We start from the raw sequence: 23,892 nt of genomic DNA, 5'->3' as shown, positions 1-23,892 counted from the left end.
CATAGTGTAATGAGCATACATTGAGGCTCTGTTGAGGGGAGGAGGGTTCGTTATGTGTGAATTTAATAAAAACATACCCAAGCTAGAGACCCGTAGGTAAACGTAAGCAACTTTTTTCACCCCAACAGTGTATCTTTAATAGAGCTAACTGCATGCCTGTAAAGATGGTTCTTACTCCAAGGACATTAACAAGTTCTTTATTGGCAACTCTGCTAAACACAGCAAGGACGATCACAACATGTCGCCGTTCCCTCATCAACTGTCCCACCCTGGAACCCCACGCATGTACTCCTATTCTAAGAACACTCAAACATTTTAGCCAAGAATACTACAACACGACACATCTTCCCCCTTAACAAAAACAATTGAGCAAAGGAAACTATATACAACATAATGGTCTAGAGGAAAGGAAAAACTATATACAACAAAAGAAAAGAACCAAACTAAATTAACATACAGTCCTTAAGTCTGTGGGGAGTATTCTTCCAAATCTTCTCAGTCCTATACAACTATCATCTTCAGTTCTTACTTCATCTTCCACTTCTTCTCCCCCAACACCCTCCTCTTCCGTTTTTTTACATTTTTACATTTGGCTATTCGACTCACATGCCACACCAGACACTCCACAACTCCACACGGTTTGGAAAAACATACTTCCTCCTTTTGCCACTTTCCCCACTTCTTAGCTTTTACCCAGTCACCTACTTCAAGTTCTTCCACCCTTGTCACACTCTTAATGACAAAGTTCTTTTGGTACACCTGTTGTCCTTTTACAATATCTCCCTTAACTCTTTCCGGTGACGTACTATCCATCCATTCTATGTCAACTCTCGTGAACGTTCCCCTAGCACTCATCGTTACAATTGGACAAAACCTACTCTCTCCATTCCTGCTCCGGAGTGGAACAACAAAATCAAAGGCAACTAAATCCCAAACCATCTCAGAACAATTTATAGGTGACAAAGATGGTTCCAACTTTGTTAAACTTTTATTCGAATCAGCACACTCCTTGCATTCCCTCACTACTCTTTCCCACTCAATATCAACACCTGCCCACCTAAATGAACTTTCCACTCTCTTCTTTGTCTTAACAATTCCGAAAGATCCCTCATGACATGAGTCTACTTTTCTTTCCCTCAAAGCACTAGGCGGTATAACTTTTCTACCTCTGTAAACAAATCCTGATTCTACACACAACTCACCTCTCACTTCCCAAAAGCTCTTTTCTTCTTCTGCACTTGGTTTCCCTTCACTCCAAACTTCAAAAACTTTCTCTTTTATTTTTCCCATCAGCCCATCTTTACCATAATGCAGAAGCCACTCAATTGACTTCTCAAACTCTCCCTCCACCACAACAGTTTGACACTCATTCCACTCACTCCTAGGTACTTCTTTAATCGATAAGGGCATTCTACTCAAACGGTCCGCAACTTTATCATTATGTGTTAAAACCGCACCCATCCATATTGAGGACTCAAACCTCTTAACCATTCCTGAAGTCTCCAACCTTACTAATTCTTTTCCCAATTCATTCCTTACTGTAAACTGTTCGTTTCTTATTTTAAGATTTACATGAACAGCATTCTCTTCTAATCTTATCTCATGTTTGAATTCCATAAGCACGCCAAATTTTCCTGAGAACACATCACAACACTTTCCTTTAATTTCTTCCGCTAAATCATCATCTTTTACTTCTTCCGCTAAATCATCATTCCCACCCAATACCATAACCTGCTCTTTTGCATTCGGATTTAGTATTATATCCAAACCTGCCTGATCTTTCCATCCTAAAACACTTGGTCCATTTTCCGCAACATACATTCTTCCCTCTGTCACTCTCCTTTTAAACACAAATATCACATCCCTACACCCCACCATAGGAATGCTTTTCCCAGTGAACCCTCTTGGATTTATGTCACTTTTCATTAGATCAACACCAATCTCCTTCACAAATTTCCTCTTCCACATATCCAGATTAACTATAGTATATGGCGATCCTGAATCTGCCACTAATATCACTTTTACCCCCGCCACTTCAATTTCACATTTGGGTTTACTTCTTCCTTTACTTTTTACATCCAAAATAAAATCTCTTATCATAAAAATGTCATCGTCTTCATCTGAATCGTCTTCTTTAACTTGTTTCCTCAACTCATCTTCTCCCCTTTCACATACTTTATCCTTGTAGTCTTATCTCTTCTATAACAAACTCTTGCATAATGTCCAATTAATCCGCATACTGTACATTTTTCATCTCTTGCTCTACATGCTGGACTGTTCGCTAAATGTGTATAACTTCCACACCTAAAACACGCTAAACTAGTTGTGCTTTTTCCTCTACATTCATTTTTTGTTGCTTGAAAATATTTCTTCTCCGTCTTCTCTTCATCAAATTTATCTTTCTTCTCTGCACCAACGCCGCCTGCTCTTATAGTTTTCCTCACAACACACACTTCTTCTCTATCTTTTCCTTTCTCTTCTTCCAGGGCTGCTTTTGCACATCTGACTGATACTTCAGCCTTCCTTACTACCGCTAGCACCTTATTCAGTGTTCCATCACCCATGGTCCATAATCTTTCTTGCACCCTTTTATTGTTTGTGAGCATAATGACTTGGTCTCTTATTAACTCTTCTTCTATCTGTCCAAATCTACATTTCTCTGCCATTCTTTTCAATACGCTCAAATAATCATCAATCTTCTCATCCTGTTCTTGCTTCCTCCTGAAAAACTTGTATCTGTCAATTGCCACACATACCGTTGGTGCATAATATCTCTCTAAGTCATCCAACGCATTCTCATATACATCCGTTTCATCTTCACCTCTTTCCTTCTTTTGCATCCGCACATATTGCCTGATTCCTTCTGGTCCTAAGGAATGTAGCAATATCCCTTTCTTTATTTCTGATGTCATTTCCTCCTTTTTGATAGTGAACATATAATTATTGAAATATACCTTCCATTCTTGCCATCTTATTTTTGGTTCTCCTGGTTCTGTTAAAAATGGTATTGGTGGCGTTAATGTAAATGTTTGTGCCGCACACATTTTCAGAAAGTATAGATTACGCTTCCAATAAACTTCCCTTTTTCTTTTTAGAGTTCGTTGTTCCTTTTTTTTTTTTTTTTTATTCTCCTTTTTCTTTTACCCTATTGTTGCAATTACATTCTTTAAAACGACTTCTCAACTCTTAAACTGCTTCCTGATGTTTAACCATCGTTTCCTTGCTTAAATGGTATTGGTGGTGTCAAAGTGAACTTTTGTGCTGCACACATTACCTCTTTATAATAATATTCTTTACTTATAATATTCTTTTTGCATTCAATAAACTCTTTTTGCATTTAATAAACTTCTCTTCTTTTTTTTTTTTTATCTTAATTCTTCCTCTTCCTTTCTTTTATCTATCTCTTTGTTCCATTTCCATTCTTCAAAAGAGACTTTCCGACTTTTTAAATTGCTATTTTGATTCCTTTCATTCGTTTCCTTCTTTAAAATGAATACGAGTCTTCCCAACTTGTTAAAATGGCCGCCGACGTGATGACGTCACACGCTAGCCAATCAGCGTGTACTCATTCTCTTCCTTCTTCACGCGTCACAATCACAAAGACGCTGCCTCTTCTGCTGCCGTGCGCAGTGCCTGAATCACCCTCCACGCGCCTCTCACTGTTTCTGTTGCATAATGCCTGAATTATGACTGGTCGGTAGAAATCCACATAAGAGAAGGTGGAAAAAAGTTCGTCTTTCTGAAAGAAACATTGAAGAGTCAGACGACCAACTGCGCCCTCTTATCTCGACTAATTATCCCGGCATTAACGCTATGCAAAGGAAAGGCTCACTATCCCAGGGCACAACCATGCATGTGTCTAAGAGGAAGACTCGTGTTAAGAGGGCTGATGGCGACACCACCACTTTTGAGGAGTGGACTTTTACTGCCAGTCCAGAAGATCCAAAAAGGTGATTCGTCCTTCGGAAAAGTTTCATCCGCTCAAAGTAAAATATTAGGCAACATTACACATGTTTGGATACTGAGAGAATGCATGTTGGATTCAGCTACCGAGGCTGCCATCGTGCTGAACCTTGGAGATAAGGTTTCAGAGTAACCATGGCACTAAAGAACTGAAGTTACTGTTACAGTTCCTAAATATAGAAATCATCTGGCCAACTTGCCTAACTGTTATTATGGTCAGTAAAAGAACTAAAGTAGGTTCGATGGTGAAGCAGGATATTTTTACTTAAGTAAAAAAGTGCATGTACATGAATTTTTTGATGAGGGGTGAGGTGGTGTGAGAATACGCAATGGATGTGTATTTGTCGTCTGTATTTTCAAATGGCAGCCATGTGGACCAGGACTGAGGATCTGCAGTTATTTGGAGAGGTTTGGCCTGAAGATCTTGGTGGTGGTTGCCCTGGTATCGTAAACTCCTTTCCATTTTAAATAGTAGTTTTTCAAATTATTTTGGCACTTCTGATTCCTAGGTGTGGGTGGGTGGGTCAAAAATCTGTCCTGTGCACTGCTCTCCCCTGCTCCACGAAGTTAGGAGCTACCTGGGAGAGCGGTGGTTTATATCCCCCCCTCGCTCTACCTGCGGCCCCAGGTCCTGAAACCCCCATTGGGGGGTTCAAACCAAGCCACGTTACCCGATTGGCCGGGGTTTGGCGCCCACCGGGCGTTCCTGTGAGGGGTGTGCTTCTGGGCGCCCAGAACTGGTTCTCCCCCTGGGGCTCGGCGTGGGTTATGGTGCCGGCCCCTGAGCCTCCCCCCCTTTGGGGGGGGGGGGAGCGGCGGCCTCTGCAATAACCCCACACTGCGCCCATTCCATGGGAGAGATACTCCCCAACCCTGCCTCCCTGGTATCCCAACAAAATTAGCCAACAAGGATTTGTATATGCTGTGGTCGTTGCTGGCCGCCAGTTTTATTAGGATTAAACATGGACTGGTTCTCTGGTCATCATTTAGCATGATACGTGGTTACATTTGGTCATTTGGAAACTGTCATACGTGGTCATAAATCATAAGTCATCATCATATTGTGTAGATTATCTTGTGGTACATTCAGTTCGTAAATGGCCCGCCAAACTAGTTCTTTGTTAGTCCTTGGTAGTGCGCTTTGTCATGTTACTTCTGGGACCACCATTTGGTTGGTCGCCCACACCTTCTGCGTGTAGGGAGGGGTAGCTTCTCCCCCAGAGTTAGGCCCCCAACTCGCTACTTTCTTGTGCCCTGCCGTCCGGCCGGGACTGTGCTGCGAGCGCCGTCTCCTTTTGCTACTCCCGTCCTTGGCCCGGCCACCTCACCCTGCCGTGAGGCATCCAAAAGTGAGTGGCCCTCCTTCTACACAACGCCCTGTCGGTGTGTCTCCTTAGCCAATCATTGTAACAATTTCTGCCACGCCGCAGGGAGGCTAACGTCTTTCTGCGACTCCTCCCGCCGGCCAGAGTTTAACATTTTTTTTTTTTACAACCTGCCAGGGCCATTGCGCCCCGCAAGTTATTCCAAAACACCTTCAACCCTTCATCAGACAGGTGGACCCCGTCCTGAGTGTACAATTCCAGGCGTCCGAAGTGGATTAACCCATGCCTGATGGATTCCAAACCGTAGGTCTTGCAGAATTTGTGCATAGCGATGTTCAGTTTTCTCCTGTCGTTATCTACTGCCTTGCTTGACTCTGCGCCCCTCCAATGATTCCTACTGACCATCTCGGACCATACGATGGTCGTGCCGCAGAACCATGTGGATGCCCTCGTCAAGTCCACCTGAATGGCCTCCCCCAATGCTTTGAGTCCCATTTGGGCCAGATTATTGACACCAAGATGAATGATTAGCTCATCCGGGTGCCATGCTGATTCTGCAAGCAGGTTTCTGAGTGTTACTGGCAGCTGGCTCCACTTCATCCCAGGTTTTCCCACCCAGCGGATGCACATGGCTCTGGGTTTAACCGCCATCCTTTGGCCTGCTTGCTGCCACCATGTCTGCATCCTGGACATGAAGGAATGGCCCACTACCCGGGGGCACTAGAGGGCGCACATGCGGAATGGCCGCGCGTGAGTGAGGCTCCTGCAAGCTTGGAACATTAATCCATCAATTATCCTACAAAACTGACACCAATCCCGATGTAAACACTCACAGGGGTCGGAATTGCAGAGCCCCGGACTCGGTGAAAGATTGGCTGCATTCTGATGTGCCAGGCCGATGGAAGAAACGATGAAGTGTTTGACCGGGGGCTGCACTGGAGACTGGGACGCTGGAGGTCCGGACACTGAAAACTACTTTACCCCGCGGCTTCCCGCACGAAATGAAGGCCTCGTGGACGAGGACACCACAAGCGGGCCTACTCTGACAGTCTATCTACACATACTCCCGAATGTGATACCAAGACGAGGAGAAGGGTCACCAACTGCCCTATACGACTGATAAACGGTACCTGCATTGCTGGAAACAGTGCGATAACACAGCAAGCCCGGATACCGAGGCCCGATTGGAGGCCACAGCGAGCTCCGCCGAGACGCCGCCGGACGCAGTGATAGCCGCTGCCACACCGGTGGGTGTAGAGACGCCAGAGGCCATGCGACAGGGCGGCGGAGAATAGCGGGATGGGAGTTTCACCAGCTACCTCCCCCCACCTGGCCACACGAGAGGAGGGTCGCAGAAGTGGCTGTGTTGTGTGCGCCGCGGCCCCTTGAAGGGCCCGCCCATCACCTCCGCCATTACTGCCAGTACAGCAGGAATCACCCAGATCGGACTACAGGAGCGAAGGGTGCCACAGCACTCTGTGGTGACTACCCCTTGCAGCTTACAGGCGGACACCCGTTGGTCCATGCACCGCACAACAAGGCAGACTGGGGAATGGAATATCAAGACGCGGCTCACCATATTGACTGCAGGCTGTGGATGTAGCTGCCTTGCCGAGCTTGTGAGTACCTGCAACAAGGGAGCTCGGGGATCCGCTGTCTACACCTCCCTCCCCAAAGGATAGATACCTGTTTTCTTGGGGCGAGGCCCACCCGGTACACTCGACCGCACTCAGTTGCCTCCCTCTCCCCCTGGGACTTGGCGAGAACAACCGCAGTTGTGAAGCAGGGCTGTAGAGCGAGGCTGGGCCTGATACTCTAAATACTGCAAGGGGGCAGACCGTGATAAGACAGCGAATTTGAGGGGGGACGGCGGAGCCGGACCTAGACGCGTCAGCCCCCCCCATTACCCCCCCCCCCCGCCCCGGGATATCACACATTTCAACCGCGTTGAGGAAAATAACTACTTGAATGACTGTACACTCTGAAGGGGTGCCATCTAATAAAGTGCTGCGCCCTTATGCTCAATAATCCATGAGCGCCTTCCGGACATAGAGCATCGGATTACGCACCAGTCAGCACTAATTGAGAAACGGCATAGCGAATGAGCAACAGATGATGACACCTCGCCACTAATATCTCTTCTGCCTGCATGCCACGCTCCCTCCTCGGACAGGCTGCAGCGGCCACCGGTAGGGGACTGGCTACACTCATCTCCCTGCCTCTACGTTAACTGCACCACCGATACCACGGCCCCGTGTGATAGAATTTGAGGGGCTTCCAATATAGCGTACCCTAGGGCATCACCCGTACAAACCTGAACGCCAAGGGCTCTAGTACTAACCCAACCATGGGCAAACCGGACAATCGTCAGGCAAAACTCACCTTTGAAGCCCCATCTACAAAAAAGGGGCTGAAGCCGGCGTCGGAAGCTGGAGGATCCGGTGGTCCGCAGACACCGGAAACAGGCCCCGGACATGCCAATATGGACATACAGCAGTTGGTACAGGAGATGAGACAGGGCTTCGCTACTGTGGTGGACAAGGTGAATCGTATGTCCTCCAGAATGGATGCGATTGCACATAAATTGGACCTACATGACGAAAGGATCAAGGAAACTGAGCGACGGATCTCTGACAATACTGACACCACTGCCTCTCATACCACACAACTTGCACATATGGACAATATTCTTCGAGTCATTGCCGCGAAGAACGAGGACTTGGAGGCCCGCAGCAGACGTAACAACATACGCGTCACGGGCGTGCCGGAATTCACAAACACAGGGCGCATGGAAGATTATGTCGAAAAGCTACTCCTTTCTGCGATTGGGTCCGAAGTGTTCTCCAAGCAATTTATAGTAGAAAGGTTTCATCGCTCCTTGGGAACACGGCCTAAACTTGGGGCCCGCCGCGGCCCATCATTGCAAGACTTCTCAACTACCGAGATCGAGATCGAGATGTGGCACTACAAGCAGCTCGCACCAACCAAAATCTATCTTATGAAGGAGTGCCCTTCTCTTTTTTTTTTCTTTTTAAATCTTTTATTTTGGCAAGCATGTCAGACAGAAAACATTATATCAAAAACAAATTTTAGAGTGATTTCAGGGAGAGATCAAATATACCAAGTAACACAGTATTCTTACACATAATACCGCATCAGCCTGACAAAAAGACTAAATATAAAGAATCAAAGTAGACAAGATAAAAAAATAAATAAAAAAAAACGTTCAATCTTCAGAGTTCAAAGTCCCAAACAATTCATCTTGTATCATATAGGTTTTATACAAAATTAGCCCATATCCTTTCCATTTTTTCTACTGCCTTTCGGCTTCTATTCTTAGCAAGAGCCTTTTCCATAGAGTATATTTCATGGATTAAAGTTAGCCATTCGGACTTATAAGGTGGATTCGGTGAAATCCATGCTCTGGCTACCACCAGTCTAGCACAAGATAGCGCTATATTTAGCCAGCCAGTATTGTTATTACTTCTCGTATTTAAAGAAAGTAAGACCATAGGTGCAGTAAGTGGGAAGCAGATCAGTTGCTTTTGGAGTAGGGTATTTTCTATTTCTTGCCAAAACAGAGCCAACATAGGGCATGAATAGATGATATGAATAAGATCTGCTGCCACCAGATCGCATTTAGGGCATTTGGTACGATCGCTATTTTGTGACCATTTAGAGATTTTCAGCGGAGTATGATAGAGTTGACTGACCGTCCTATATAGTTGAAGCTTTAAGCTCGAAGAATGGACTATTTTGTTAATATTAACAAAAGCACTAGATATGTTCTGTGGTATCACATTTATTGCCAATGCTATAGTCCATTTTTATGACAATCTCGGGCAATCATCCACATTATGTTGGCTTAAGAGTTTGTATCCAGAGCTAATTAAGGATTTCTTTTTTGTACTATACAAGAAACCCCACATATCCGAGCTTGTGATCTTATTCAGCTTCATTATTCGTATTAAGTAGTCCCTAATTTGCATATATTTGAGTAGCATTTCACCTGGCAACTTGTAAAGCAATTGTAAAGTCGAAAACTGAAGAAAGCCGTCGGAGCCATAAAGGTCTCCCAGTGTCTTAATCCCATAGATGGCCCAATCTCTCCCAGCTTTGTCATTAAAAATACCTGGTAATCCTGGATTGTCCCATAATGGTAAGTCTGTATGAAAGAAGTGTCACAAAATTTCATAATCTGGTTAAAAATCGCTACCGAGTCCCTTGCTATCTTAAATTTGACTTGTTTGAAGAAATTAGGATCTTGTACTCTTGCTAGAAATTGAGATGAATTAGTGCCTAACATAAATTGATAGAAAAAGAAATGGGTTTCGTTTTTATTTAGTAAGCTCCTAAGCCGTCCTAGAAAAGATGCATAAAAGTAAGACTTAAAGTCCGGAAATTCTAATCCGCCTTTTTCTAGGGATAATTTTAGTATCGTCATTGATCTCCTAGGATTTTTGTAGCTCCAATCAAAACTGCTGCAGATTCCCTCCAGTTTCCTAAAAAATATATTATTAACTCGAAGGGGAATAGAACGGAAAAGATATAAAAATTTGGGCAAAATATTCATTTTAATCAAATTAATTCGGCCCAAGATGTTCAGTGGAATTTTATGCCATTTTTTAAATACCGTTGAAGTGGGTTTAAGTAGAGGGTCATAATTTAATTTGTTTATTTCACTAGTTTTAGGAGAGATTTTCACCCCTAAATACACAGCTGAATTGCATAGCCCAGTGACTGGTTGATTAATTTGATAGTTCTTTAAGGTTTGAGTTTTATTAAAGTTTAATTTGTAGCCTGAGATAGCCCCAAATTTTTTCGCTTCGTCTGCAATTCCGATTAATGCTTCTATTACATTTGTAGTGTATATAGCTAAATCGTCTGCATATGTAGTAATTTTAAGTATTTTGTGTTCATGATATATTGGTATTATCTTTTCTTGATTCTGCAGGGCGTTGATAAAAGGTTCCATGGAGAGAGCAAACAGCAGGGGTGAAAGTGGGCACCCCTACCGAGTCCCCCTTAATATTGCAAAAGTTGGTGATGAAAGCCCCGCATAGCTAATTTTAGCATTAGGTTCCCTATAAATAGCCTGTATGCCTCTAAGGAAACGATCTTTAAACCCAAACTGAGTTAGCACTTCCCACAGATAATCCCACCCCACCCGGTCAAACGCCTTTTCTGCGTCCAAAAGTATCATGCCGAGTGGGGTGCGATTACTAGCAGCTATGTCAAATGCCGTAATTGCCATATTGACATGCGCTGTGGTATCCCTACCAGCTACAAAGCCATGTTGTTGTTCGTTTACTAAGTGAGGCATAAAGGGTGCCAGTCGTAATGATAACAGCTTAGAGTAAGCCTTAGCATCAGTGTTTATTAAGGAAATTGGCCTGTATGACCCGCATTGCGTCGGAGGTTTCTTTTTTTCAGAAAAAACATAATTTTCGCAGTTCTCCAGGATTCCGGAACCTTACCGGTTGTGCCTATCGAATTCACAACTAAACACAGAAGGGGAAGTAATTCTTCGGCACAGACTTTGTACAATTCAATAGGAAGCGTATCCTCCCCTGCCGCTTTATTGGGTGGGAGAGAGAATACTGCTAAACGTAGTTCTTCAATTGTGTATTCCTCTTCCAAATTATATAGGGTGACCTGGTCTACAAATTGTTTTACGGGGAGTTTATCATTTAAGTAGGATTGGATCTGAGTTGAGCTGACCTTAGTCTCTGGACTGTATAATTCCTCGTAGTAAGAAACAAATTGCTCCATAATATGTACAGGTTGCGTATACAAAGTATCATTGGGGCCTTTTATGGATTTAATCAGTGTTGAAGCCCGATCTTCGGCCACTTTATACGCCAGGAGCTTTCCTACTCGATCCCCGCATTCATATGCGAGATTTTATATTTAAGTATCTTACAGCTATATTTTTCCTTGAGAGAACTTTTGATGTCTGAGCGTAAGATCAGTAGTTTATTTTCCAGAAATAATATATCGGGCCTATTCCTACCCCCATCCCTTAGACAGTCAGCTAGTTGTTTCTCTATATGCAAGATATTATTTGTCATTAGTTTTGCTTCTTTTTTCTTTATTGCATTTTGTTTGAAAATATATTGTTGTGCTATTCCTCTGATGGAGGCCTTGCAGGCATCCCAAACTGTGAGAACGCTAGCCGTGTCCATATTATGTGCAATAAACTCCTTTATATGTTTTTTAAGGGAAGTCACAAAGGCCTCATCTGATAATAAGTATCTTGGAAAAGTAAAAGGGCGCCCTTCTTTTGCCCTTTTAATTAGACCAAATGTAAACATTATAGGATTGTGGTCAGAAGAAATTTTTGGCATAACCTGCATAGATCCCTGACTCAATAAATCGTCTGAGGCCCAAGCCAGATCTATCCTAGAGCAGAGTTTATGGGGAGATGAATAATAAGTATAACCAGGTATGCCTGGGTAGAGACTACGCCATATATCTTTTATGTTGTGTATTTTTGATAGCTCCAGTATTGCTGCTCTAGTTTTACGCATACGTATCCCTGCCCCTTTCTTAGTTGGATCCTGTGAATTGTTTAATACACAATTAAAATCCCCCATTAATATAAGCTCTCCTTCCCATGATAATAATTCAATATTCAGCCAATCGAATAGCTGTGGTTCATCTTTGTTAGGACCATATAAGGCACAGAAAACATACATACTATCTTCTAGCCGAATTTGCATTATTGCCCAACGTCCAGCCTTATCTGCAGCAGTTTTGATGACATCCCCTTGCCAGTGTCTTTTCTTTAGAATTGCAACCCCTCTTATAGGTGAGTTTAAAGTGGTGCAAACCACCAAATCATAGGAGTGCCCTTCTCAATTTATCCAGATTTTACACCAAAAGTGCAAGAACAACGCCGTAAATTCCTGGAAGTAAAGAAAAAACTACGAGAAGCGCAGATCGACTACGCCTTATTGTACCCTGCGAAGCTGCGTGTGACACATCAGGGAAAGCAGCTATTCTTTACTAACCCGCAATAAGTAAATGACTTTTTTAAAAATTTGCGTCGAGCACGCCGTGGAAATGGGGAGCGGAATGGAGCACAGTCAGAGGACGGACCAGAAAGAGATGACGAACACTGACTAGTTGGTAACTGCTACTTTGCAACGCCTTCCAGACTGTGACACTGACCATAGGAACCTAGAGGTGCCTGTGGCGTTGAGGACTGCTGCTGTATGACCAAGATACCGTGGACGGGTATTGGACTCCCTTGATTAGGCCCACCCCAGGGTAGATCAGGTTGAAGGGCAAAGGTGACGGGAGTGGGATATGTGCACCTATTGATGTCCCCCAACGGGAATTCCCCAATGTTTATGTTTGGAGTACTAATGTTACTGGGGGGTTTAACAACTGTTATGGGGGAGGGGGGGTGGGAGGGATATGCTGGCAAGTTGGGGAAGCTTCAGTGGGAGGGGGGTGGGGAACTGGGCACTTCGAGAACCAATTTAATACATGCTGTTACGGGAGGTTTTACGACAGCTCCACCAGATGGTTATGATCGTAATTGGGCTGCTCCTGGACAGGGAGTAATTTTGGAACAACTGATGGGAAGAAGGAGGGGAGGGTTTGTTAACAAGGTGCATTTAAGACACACACACTGGATGGTCGGATACTACTGCAATTGCTACGGTTCATGGATGCTGAGGCACAATCAGGGCTACATTATGTCACAAATAGAAATTACATGGCACACCATAGTTGGATGGTTTACCTACCTGAATAAGACTCACAACCAGCGATACCAATGTACACCAAACTACACGTGACACGCACTAACTTAAACCTTCTCACATGGAATGTGCGGGGACTTGGCGATCCGCGGAAGCGACGACAAGTATTGTCATATCTAGACCGTCATGCTATACATATCGCTTTCTTACAGGAAACACATCATACCTCGTACGGGACACACCTTTGCCTCTAGATGGGCGGCTAATGCGGTCTTTTCCTCTTACCCCACATACGCTAGAGGAACGGCGATTCTTATTAAAAAGGGCACGCCGTTTACCTTGATAGGTGACAGGCAAGACACTCAGGGACGCTATAGTGTGATGTGGGGGAGATTGGGGCATATGGCGGTCACTATGGTGTGCTGCTATGGTCCCAATATAGATGACCCTCAATTTTTCACTGAGCTATGGGCCACTATTATTGGCACAGGCCCTGATCACATAATTTGGGGCGGAGATTTTAATGTGACACTCATACCAACCATCGATAGGTCACACCCAGCCCCCCATCACTACACTAGAGCAAGGACTGCACTGCATGAGATATTCACGGAATATAGCCTGATTGATACATGGTGACACCTTCATGCCACTACTCGAGAAGGGACTCTTTCACTGCACAGGCACAATCTTGGGCAAGGCTTGATTATGTGTTTATATCTCCACGACTCTGCCGTGCACTCGTAGGGGCACAGCACTTGGCTAGGACTTACTCAGACCACTCACCTGTGAAGATAACATTGAGGGCGGAGGACCAAAAGGGTCAGGAGTCCTTAAAAGCATACAGACAAGATTAAATAATCTAGAAACAGAACTTAAGACACTAGAGGGCTCCCGGGCAAATGGTCCAGATGGACTAACATTATCAAACCTCCGAGAAAAACGTACAGAATACAATGAAGAGGCTAATTGAGAGGTCAAGTTTAGAGGGCGGCATTGGAGTGCTCGCCGATATGGCGGAGGGGATAGACCTGGGAAAGCGCTTGCTGCGACAGTCAGATTAATGAGGCAACCAAATATTATACTTGAAATTGACAGTTCAGATGGACTGGTATATAGAGACACGGCACACATTCTAAATACCTTTGTTGCACATTATACCGCTTTATACGCTACCACAAGGGCTGATGAGCTCAATCTCCACGACTATTAGGAGGACGCATCCTTAGGTTGGCTGAGTGACGCACAGAGGTCTTTTCTAAATGCTCCGTTTGAACTAGACGAAGTACGCGATGCTATAATGAATATGCAATCGGGCAAGGCCACTGGATCGGATGGAATCCCAGTAGAATTTTACGAAACTTACATTGAATTCATGGCCCCGATATTGCGGGAAGTGTATAAGGACGCGCTTGAGGTAGGACATCTCCCCCCTTCCATGCGCATTGCGCTTATCACGTCCTTACTAAAGCCAGGGAAACCGGCAAGTAGTTGCGACTCATATAGGCCCCTGCCGTTGTTAAATTGTGACGTGAAGATACTGGCCAAACTCATTGCTACCCTTATCAACCTGCTTCTCCCTAATCTGATTTTACCCGATCAATCGGGGTTTGTCCCGGGCAGGGCAACATCTCATAATTTACGTACCTTCTTTACGATTATGAATAACGTTCACAAGGACTTGCCCATGGCCGCTATATTCTTAGATGCCACCAACGCCTTCGATTCCCTGGAGTGGGACTATGTGTTCAAGGTAATAGAACACATGGGGTTCCCGATCCTCTTCTTGTCCTGGGTTAAACTGCTGTACACCTCACCAGTGGCTAAAGTAATCATTAATGGGAGACTTTCCACAGAGTTTCCCATCTCACGAGGCACGAGACAAGGCTGCCCCTTGTCGCCCTTGCTCTTTGCAATTGCCACTGAGCCCCTAGCTGCAAAGCTGCGACAACATCATAAAGATAAAGCGTTGCAATGTAACCAGCGACAGATTTTGATATCTATGTATGCAGACGATATCACATTATATATTCGAGATCCCAGCCATAACCTGAACCCCATACTCAGAGAACTTGTCCAGTTTGGCAGGCTCTCTGGCATACAGATTAACTGGAGTAAGTCGTGTCTATTTCCCCTGACGACATCCACGTTGAAATTTGCTTTGGATTACCCCATTGCATGGTGTGAGGAGGATTTTAGATACTTGGGTATCCGCGTAACAAAAGACAGAGATGAATTACTTCGGCTAAATTATGGCACAACCATGTCCCGTATATCCGATAATATCCCAAGGTGGATCGCGCTGCCGCTGTCGATGGCTGGCAGAGCATCTTTAATAAAAATGGTGATTTTACCACAATTGCTTTATCTTTTCCTGAATATACCGTTCTACCCTGGACGGTACTTCTTCCACCAGCTTCGGTCAGAACTCACTCGGTTGGTGTGGGGAGGGAAGACGGCTTGCTTAAAATGGGATACCCTTGTTCGGCCGTACAATCAAGGTGGATTTGGTATTCCTGATTTCGAAATGTATTATCACTCTGCTCAAGCACACTATGCCTATTTCTAGATATACCAACCTCGGTATATGCCACAAGTGGCAGCAGAACACTGGCTTGCTCATCCAATCCCAATAGAAGGAGCATTATACACACCCTCCACAGGGAGAGACCGGACGCCATCAACGATTATGAGCACTGTCAATGCATGGGCTCGATTAGGAGTCATGCTAAACGCGTCTATGATATATTCACCGTTATTACCGCTCACCTATCACCCGGACATGCCCCTGCTATAGGAGACTATCTTCCACAAACTCACTAAGCGCTTCCGCATCACAACCTGGGGGGACTTATATCATGCAGGGTCATTCCGTGCGTTGGACCATCTATGCGCACGTCCGTCTCCCCTCGACACCTTCCTTTATATTCTACTGCGTCAGGGACTGAAATCGATTACACCAAACTTTCCTAATGAACCCTAAGTCTTTGCACCACTACACCGTATACTTCAGGATGAAACTCCTAAAAAACTAGTCTCGACAATTTACCGAACGGTGCACATGTTGAAAGATAGGTAGCCACTTGCGGCTAAGGCAAAATGGGAACACAAACTGGGTACTGAGCTCACGGATAAGCAATGGGAATTCTGCCTACAGCAAACTGAACGCGTCTCGTCAAGCAGCAAATTTAGGATAATACACTACAAGTTTATACATAGGCTATACTACACTCCGGCTCGCATGCACAGGTTTTACCTACGTGACAATGACACCTGCGATAGATGTCACGCGCCGGGGGCCGACTTCTTGCACCTGGCGTGGGAGTGCGAGGGTGTGCAAACCTATTGGCGCCAGGTGTTTGAGGCGATATCCAAGATGATACATTCAGTAGTGGAACCCTCCCCAATCCTTGCCCTGTTAGGATACGTAGAACCGATACAGGCAGCACATCGTAAATTCATTGCATTGGCATTCCTTGTGGCTAAAAGAAGAGTGGCATGTAGGTTGGGAAGAGGCAGAGCCCCCAAATTTAAGGCTTGGCTACAAGATCTTACATATTGTCAGGAACAGATAGCTACTTATGCTGAGCTATTGCCGATATCCTCAAGGCAGGCTGATATTTGGGCTCCACTGCAGTGCTATCTACTAGAGAGCGGCGAACCTGACACCGCCGAGACACCTCACAAATCACGATCATAATGCCTCTTTATAGCAGCTCACTTCACATCCTCGTACGAGACACACTACAGCGCAGTTAGGAACTGGATGCAGGATTGGGGAGTGGCCGCTTGTTAACATACTACAAGATGTGATGATTGGCCTGCAGGACTCGGACTGCAGGGCTTGCTCGCTTATTACCTGGGGCCTCTTTAAGCATGTGTGAATACTCACTCTTATAATGCACTGAATTGAACGCTTGTAGTAATGCTTAGATTTGTTGAATTGCATCATTTATGTAACTGTACGGCCCGCAAACTAGGGGGGGGAGGTCTTTTGTGCTAATTGTGAGATTATATTGCTATGTCTTTCTTGCCATGATGATGTGCCCGGCTACATGTACGAATTAATGGCTATGAGCTGTGTTGTGTCTATATGAATGCACCTTACCTGTTTATCTCATTGACAAAACCTGAAAATAAAGGTTCTCCTGCAGCTGTAATTTAATTAACTGTCGCATTAGCCTTAGCGTGTCAGAGCACCTTGCTGAGCCTTTGTTAATGGCCTGTACAACCAACTTGTTGTCTGACCACAGTGTCAGCTTCATGTCTTTTACCTCTCGTTTCCAAACCGTCAATGCCACTATGATTGGGAATAGTTGAAGGAATGTTATATTACTGGTGATGCCCTGCCTGTGCCAGCTCTCCGGCCACAGGCTTGTGCACCATTTTTCCCAAGGATTGCCCCGAAGCCCATGCTCCCTGATGCATCTGTGAATAGGGCTATCTGTCTGGCTGTTACCCATCCTTCTCTCAAGATTAGGATGCCATTAAAATCTGTCAGGAATTTGTCCCACATTAAAAGATCCTGCTTGACCCCCACCCCAAGGCGGATGTGGTGGTATTTTTGGGAGATACCTGAAGTCAACTGGGTAATGCGCCTGGCAAAGATTCTGCCTGCGGGGATTACCCTTGCCGCAAAGTTGCGCTTACCAATCAGCCTTTGTAACTCGTGGAGTGTTGCTTTGTTGCGGCCACAAAGGCCTCTGATTTCCTCCCTAAAGTCCTTCCCTTTTTCCTCAGGATTCTGGCCGTTCCTGCCACAGAGTTTTAGTGGGCCCTACCGTCTTATCTGGTGCTAGGGGGACCCCCAAGATCCCTGCCAGTTCCTTGAATGCCGCCGATGTGCTGTCGCAAACTGTGGACCCAGTGGGGCCTGTAAACATAAAGTCGTTCAAGTAGTTTCCCCCCTAGTGGGTGTCTGTCATGCAGGGCCCATTCTAAGAAAGTGGCAAACTGCTCAAAATATGCACAGGATATTGAGCAACCCATGGGCATTGCTTTGTCAATGAATAGGTCCCCCTCCCACTGGAAACCTAACAGGTGGAAGCTGGATGGATGCACTGGCAATAGGCGGAATGCGGACTCAATGTCCGCCTTGGCCATGAGCGCCCCCTGCCCTGCTGATTTTACCAGGTCAATTGCATCGTCTACCGATGCATATCCCACAAGCCTCTGCACTTAACCCGTCGTTGACTGAAGTCCCCTCGAGAAATAAGAGATGGTGGATGAATCTAAATTCCCCCGGCTCCTTCTTAGGGACCACCCCCAGGGGGTGAGATGACCAGGCCCTTCTGTAAATGTGGTGGAAGGGGGCCCTCTAGTATGCCTAATGACCTCTCTTTGTTGATTTTGGTGTGCACCACTCCTGGGTGTTGTAGTGCAGATTTCAGGCTTTTCGCCCCCCCCCCCTCCCACAAGTGGTAGTAGACCTGTGACAGTCTAGACTGTCACGCCCAACCTGGGTCTAACAGGTGCCAAGGCATACCTGATGTCTCTTCAACAAGCCCGCCCGGTTCCTCCGCCCCCTGCCCCAAACCCTTAAATAACAGGGGGGCCATTGATTTAAAACATTCTTGAACAATTGTGGTAATATGCTCACCGCTTGCTACTCTGCTGACTGCCCCGTCGTGCTCGCTTGTCCTCGCCGCTGCGTCCCCCGGTGACCGCTCTCTCCTCTGTGGTTTCTTCCTAAGGCTTTCAGTTGGGCTGGGTTGGGGGCTGCGGTCTTGCGTTTCTTAGGTGACGGTGGATCAGCGTTGTCCTCCTCCTGGGCCTCTGACCCTTCTCCTGTCTGGCCCAGGTGTGGTTGTAACCAGTTGTTGTCATGGACTACTGACACCTCCCTGATGCGCTTTAACAGCTCGGCGAGGTCCTCTGGCTGGCCCTCAGACTTTACTCGTGGCGGGGTGCTGCCGACTTAGGATGCACCAAAAGAAGATGCTGCTTTTTTACTTGGGCAAGTGAGGGTTTTTTCACAAAGCAGCCCGCTTTAGTCCAATGTCCTGTTACTGGCCTCCCACCAAATGGCCGGAAACGAACTACAGGCTTGAGTCTGTTTGCCGGGGGCTGCCGTCCGTATATGCACCAATTACCAGCACTTCAGTGAAAATACCGTTTGTGGCACTAGCGCAGGCGCTTGGGGCGGCACTCCACAAATAATATACAACTCCTGCAGTTCAGCCAGCCTCCCAGATCGGGGTCACTGATAATTATGCTCTGCCTGGTGCCCCTTACCACAGTGGCTTCTCGGTACGCTGTTCTTCGTGCGGAGGCTCCAACCGCGCTGGTGTTCAGTTAATCAGCCACCTCCCGCTGGGCTGAGGCGGCGACCCTGCTTGCTCCTGCTGCCACGATTTTTTTAACGGCCCCGCTGAGTGACGTGACGCGGCCGCAGCTAACTGCTGCGAGCAGCCGGTCGCGTTGTCAGGCCTCCAGTTGCCGCTCTGCTGCTCCGAGCCCTCATGGATTCCCCCAGCAACAGGCAAACGGGCACGAGCGGTGAGTCAGCCAGAGACCTCGCACGCTGACTCGCCGGGAATGCGGGCGCAGCGGCGGTGTCTCGTGGTTACTCCCCAGCGTCTTGCAGCCAGGTGAAAGTGTTTTTTGGCAGGAACGAAAGCCTGCTCCTGTTTCATAAAAAAAAGGCAAATGGGCACGAGCTGGGGGGCAGACAGCGGCCTCGAACGTTGCCTCACCGGAGGTGCGGGCGCAGCGGTGGTTGCTACATGTTATCCACTGCCACCTTGCACAACTTGGCGCCGGTGTACTATCGAGCTCTGTACCCCATCGAGCTTTGTACCCCCCCCTCGTTTTGCGCATGAATGTTGCGCATGCGCATATTATGCCCCTATGACGTTTTATGACGTTTCGTGACGTGCGCCATTATTTGCTGTACCCACTTTCGTCTTTTGTCTCTGACCAATCACAAGTCTCACTCTTTTTCTCATCCAATCACAAGTCAGACTCTTTTTCTCATCCAATAGATCACTTCCTGACTGTTAGCTTCAACCAATCATCGCATTTCTATGTATTTATTAATCGCCAACCTTCTGGAACTTTTCCCATAGCCCTGCTGAACTTTTACCACCCCCTGCCTACCGCACGAGTTTAGTAGTGCAATCCTTGCATCGCTTTCAGTTGCGTGTGTCTCAGTGTGTACTACATCCTTTGCATCGTCTACTTGCAACCCTTGCATCGATTCGGCTTGACTCTGTAGCTTTGAGTTGGTGAGTAGTCTAGCTATGTGCGTTTTTTGTTATACTTCTTTCGCAATGTTATGTCGTATGTAATTTAATATTTCTGAAAGCCAACTATGTGCCTTTTTTTTATATGCCTTTGTTCGACGTTGAAAGCCACACATGTGCGGCTACGCCCATGAGCTACGCCCTCAGGCCTTCCATGTGCTACGAACTCGGGCCTTCTGCCAAATGCTTAGCTCCATTAGATTCGCACATTGATATATCCTCTGTTGGGCTTTATAAGGCTTGGGCAATTTTATGTTGAATGATATCTTTTTTGTTATATGCTGTAAATTCAGTTCCCTTATGCCTACGCTACGTGCCAAGTCCGAACTTAATGTCTTTGAAACCCAGCCATGTGCGTTAGCAAACAGCCATGTGCGTTAGCAAATTGCCTCTACGTTGAAAGCCAGACACGTGCGGCTACGCCCATGAGCTACGCCCTCAGGCCTCCCATGTGCTACGAACTCGGGCCTTCTTCCAAAGTATGTTTGACATCCTTCTTTTGAGGAAAAGCTACCTTTTCTCCTTTAATTTTTCGCCTGGTGTTATGGTTGGTTAGAGTGTTCTTGACAGGGGCGATATGTATAGTAATAGTGTATATTTACACCTTCGTTAACTATTGGTCTTTGTAATTATTTGAATGACACCACGTAAAATGGCTTAATGGTATATATGACTGTATATTATTTTTTAAACTTTTTCTTTTTATAGTAATGGATGCCATTAAGTACTATGAGCTTGTGGATTATGTGAGCCGTAATGTTTATCCAGATGGTTTTACAAAAGTCCAGAAGCATGGATTACGCCGAATGACGAAAAGTTACACCGTTGATGGTAGTATATCTCATTATTTATTTGTAAGTGGCATGTGTTAAAGGTTTATGTGTTATTGCATGTTTTTTGTTAATGTTTTCATTTTTGCCCTGCATAGTTTGCGTAACTGTTCTTCATTTTTTCTCTTTTTGATAATAGGTGGGTGTTTGTTCTATATTGCTAAAGCTAAGAAGACTAAAGTGGTCATTGGTGCTGAATCTGCTTATAAAAAATTTCAAGAATTTCATTCCTCTACTCTTGGTGGCCATTCCGGCATCAATAAAACTCTGAAATGTATTTCCTCCTGTTATTTTCGGCCAAATATGTCAGTTCAAATTGATGAATGGGTGAGTTTCCATTTATCCTGTTTTTATAAAAACTTATTATATACGTTTTTTCCTTAGCGACTGTGTTTTTAATACAAACAATTTGAACCTGTATATTTATGTTTTATTTCACTCTCTCGCCACTATGGTATGTACAATGTTTCAATGAAGTACTTTATAGGGTATGTTTTGTTCTTGTTCTCCCTTTGCACTGTAGATGTAAGGCGTCAAGTTTTTAAGTTTCTGCACTCTGTGACATGGTTATTAATTGTACTTGTCAGATGTGTATTTTTTTGACTTGCAGATCAAACGGTGTGACGTTTATCAAAAGGAACAACCAGCCCTCAAGATTTGCCTAGAATTAAAACCAATCAAAGTATATTTTAAATTAGTTGACTTTAATGTTACAAACTTTCTGTCCATTACCTGATTTTGATCTTAGTATTGCGTTTTTTCTGCTTTTAACTTTTGTACCGGTGATTGTGTTTATTAACAGGTGGAAGAAGTTTGGGAACTTGTTGGATTGCATTTGATGGGACCTTTACCTACCACTCCTACAGGATACAAATATGTTCTGACAGCCACAGATTATTTTTCGAAATGGGTTGAGGCATTCCCTTTACAATCAAAGACTGGAGTTGAGGTTGCTTCAAGATTGGTGCAAATGTACCTCCGCCATGGTACTCCAAAAAGGATCCTATCCGATCAAGGTCGAGAGTTTGTGAAAAAGTGAGTGAGCCATTTTGCCGTAACTTATAATGCTCTGATAATCTTTAATTTACTTTGTCTATTGTGATATTTGTGTACTGTTTTTTTCCTATTGATTAACAGTTCTAAAGTTTATTTCACCCACATGTCCCAATATATTGATGCTTGTTTTCAGGTTAATATGGAGTTATGTAGGCTCTTACAAATAGAACGTTCTGTAAGTGCAGCCTATCATCCACAGACAAATGGGTTAGATGAGTGTACAAATGCTAACATTAAAAGGTAATGCAAGTTTGTCATTGACTTTCTAAGTACTTGTGAGTTAGCTGTCATGGCGATGTTTTTGCATTTTACTATTTTACTACTTTCTCTAATGTGGTCTGACAGGTTTGTTTTGCTGCAGTGCAATCGTAACTGGAAAGTAATGTGTCTACTGAGCTGTCAGTATTATTTATGCTTCAGGTTAATTGTTTTTAATATTACAGCACGTTGTCCAAGTACGTCAATGAGCATCAGACTGATTGGGATGTTTATTTGGACCAAGCATTGTTTGCTTTCCAATCGAAGCCGCATACCACCACAAAAGTTTCCCCTTTTCTACTTATGTATGGCCGAGAAGCAAGATTTCCTAGTGAGGTCATGGATGGACCTGTATGATATTGAGAGTATTCCAATGTATATTTTAATCTGGCAGATGATGTACTTTGACATATATGTTTGCCGTTTTTTTTTTCCTTTGAAACAAAGTATGTTTATCATATTTTTGAAAAATAGCTGTATATTAAATCTCTCATTTTAAAATCGGCAAAATGCATTTATTTATTTTTCTTTCCTTTATTAGCTTCTGTTTAAACTACCAACACAAACCGAGTATGCATCACTTGTTGCAGAAAAGGAAATTAGAGCAGCAGAGTTGCAGAAGCAGACAAAGCAGAATATAGAGCTTGCTCAGGAAAAGCAGAAAGAAAAGTTTAAAAAAAGAGTTTGCAAGAAATATAAGCCGTACTTGTTCAGCGAAGGAGTTAGTCCTTGTTAAAAATTGTAGGAGATCGACAAGGAAAGGTGGCATTTTGGAGCATAATTTTGCAGGACCCTACCGTATAGTTGAGATTGATGGAAAGCGTGTAAAGTTACTCAATAGTAGCAACGTGGTCTTACGTAGAACTTATAATCTGGACATGTTGAGGCCTTTTAAGTTTAGTGCGACAGCTAATTTTCCTAGGGCTACCTTTTTTAAAGTAATGGCCTAATATTTTTATGTTTTTTCTTATGGTGATCACTGTGCCTGTGTAAATGTCTCTTTAATATGCGCAAAGTTATTTGTTATGAATATTTTGTTGTGTAAAGAACAGTACTTTACGGTTGGGATTTATGAATATGTACTCGTTTCAGTATTGTTTGCGGTTGCATGTTTGAGTAGTCTGTTTAAATTATTAACAACCACTTTAAAAAATCATTTTGCAGGAAAGATGACCAGTGACCAATGGCCATCCATGCTCCCATCATCTTCCGCCACGCCTGCATCATCTTCCGCCACGCCTGCTTCATCTGCCGCCACGCCTGCTTCATCTGCCGCCACGCCTGCATCATCTGCCGCCACGCCTGCATCATCTTCCGCATCGCCTGCTTCATCTGCTACAAAGCCTGCATCCCCCTTACGTCCTACTACTACCAAATCGTTTAAAAAAAGTTCTTGATGTATGGCGGAAACCGGCAATTGGACGGTTAGAAGCAATAGTGGCGAGTTTCAAATTGTATGATGAATCTTTTTGTTCCTTAAAAGAGGACCAATGGATCGTTGATG

The 23,892-nt window shown here is 44.7% G+C and overlaps 1 protein-coding gene across 7 annotated transcripts in view; it reads right to left on the bottom strand.

Annotated features, from left to right (window-relative positions):
* TSPOAP1 (TSPO associated protein 1) overlaps nt 1-23,892 on the bottom strand; it is a 3,238,928-nt gene that overhangs the window by 2,771,873 nt on the left and 443,163 nt on the right. The gene's annotated exons all lie outside the window — the stretch shown is intronic.

The sequence above is a fragment of the Lissotriton helveticus genome, chromosome 3_1, assembly GCF_964261635.1.
Source record: "Lissotriton helveticus chromosome 3_1, aLisHel1.1, whole genome shotgun sequence".
NCBI lineage: Eukaryota > Metazoa > Chordata > Amphibia > Caudata > Salamandridae > Lissotriton > Lissotriton helveticus.
Note: the sequence above shows the minus strand (reverse complement) of the source record. Positions and strands in the feature narration are given on the sequence as shown.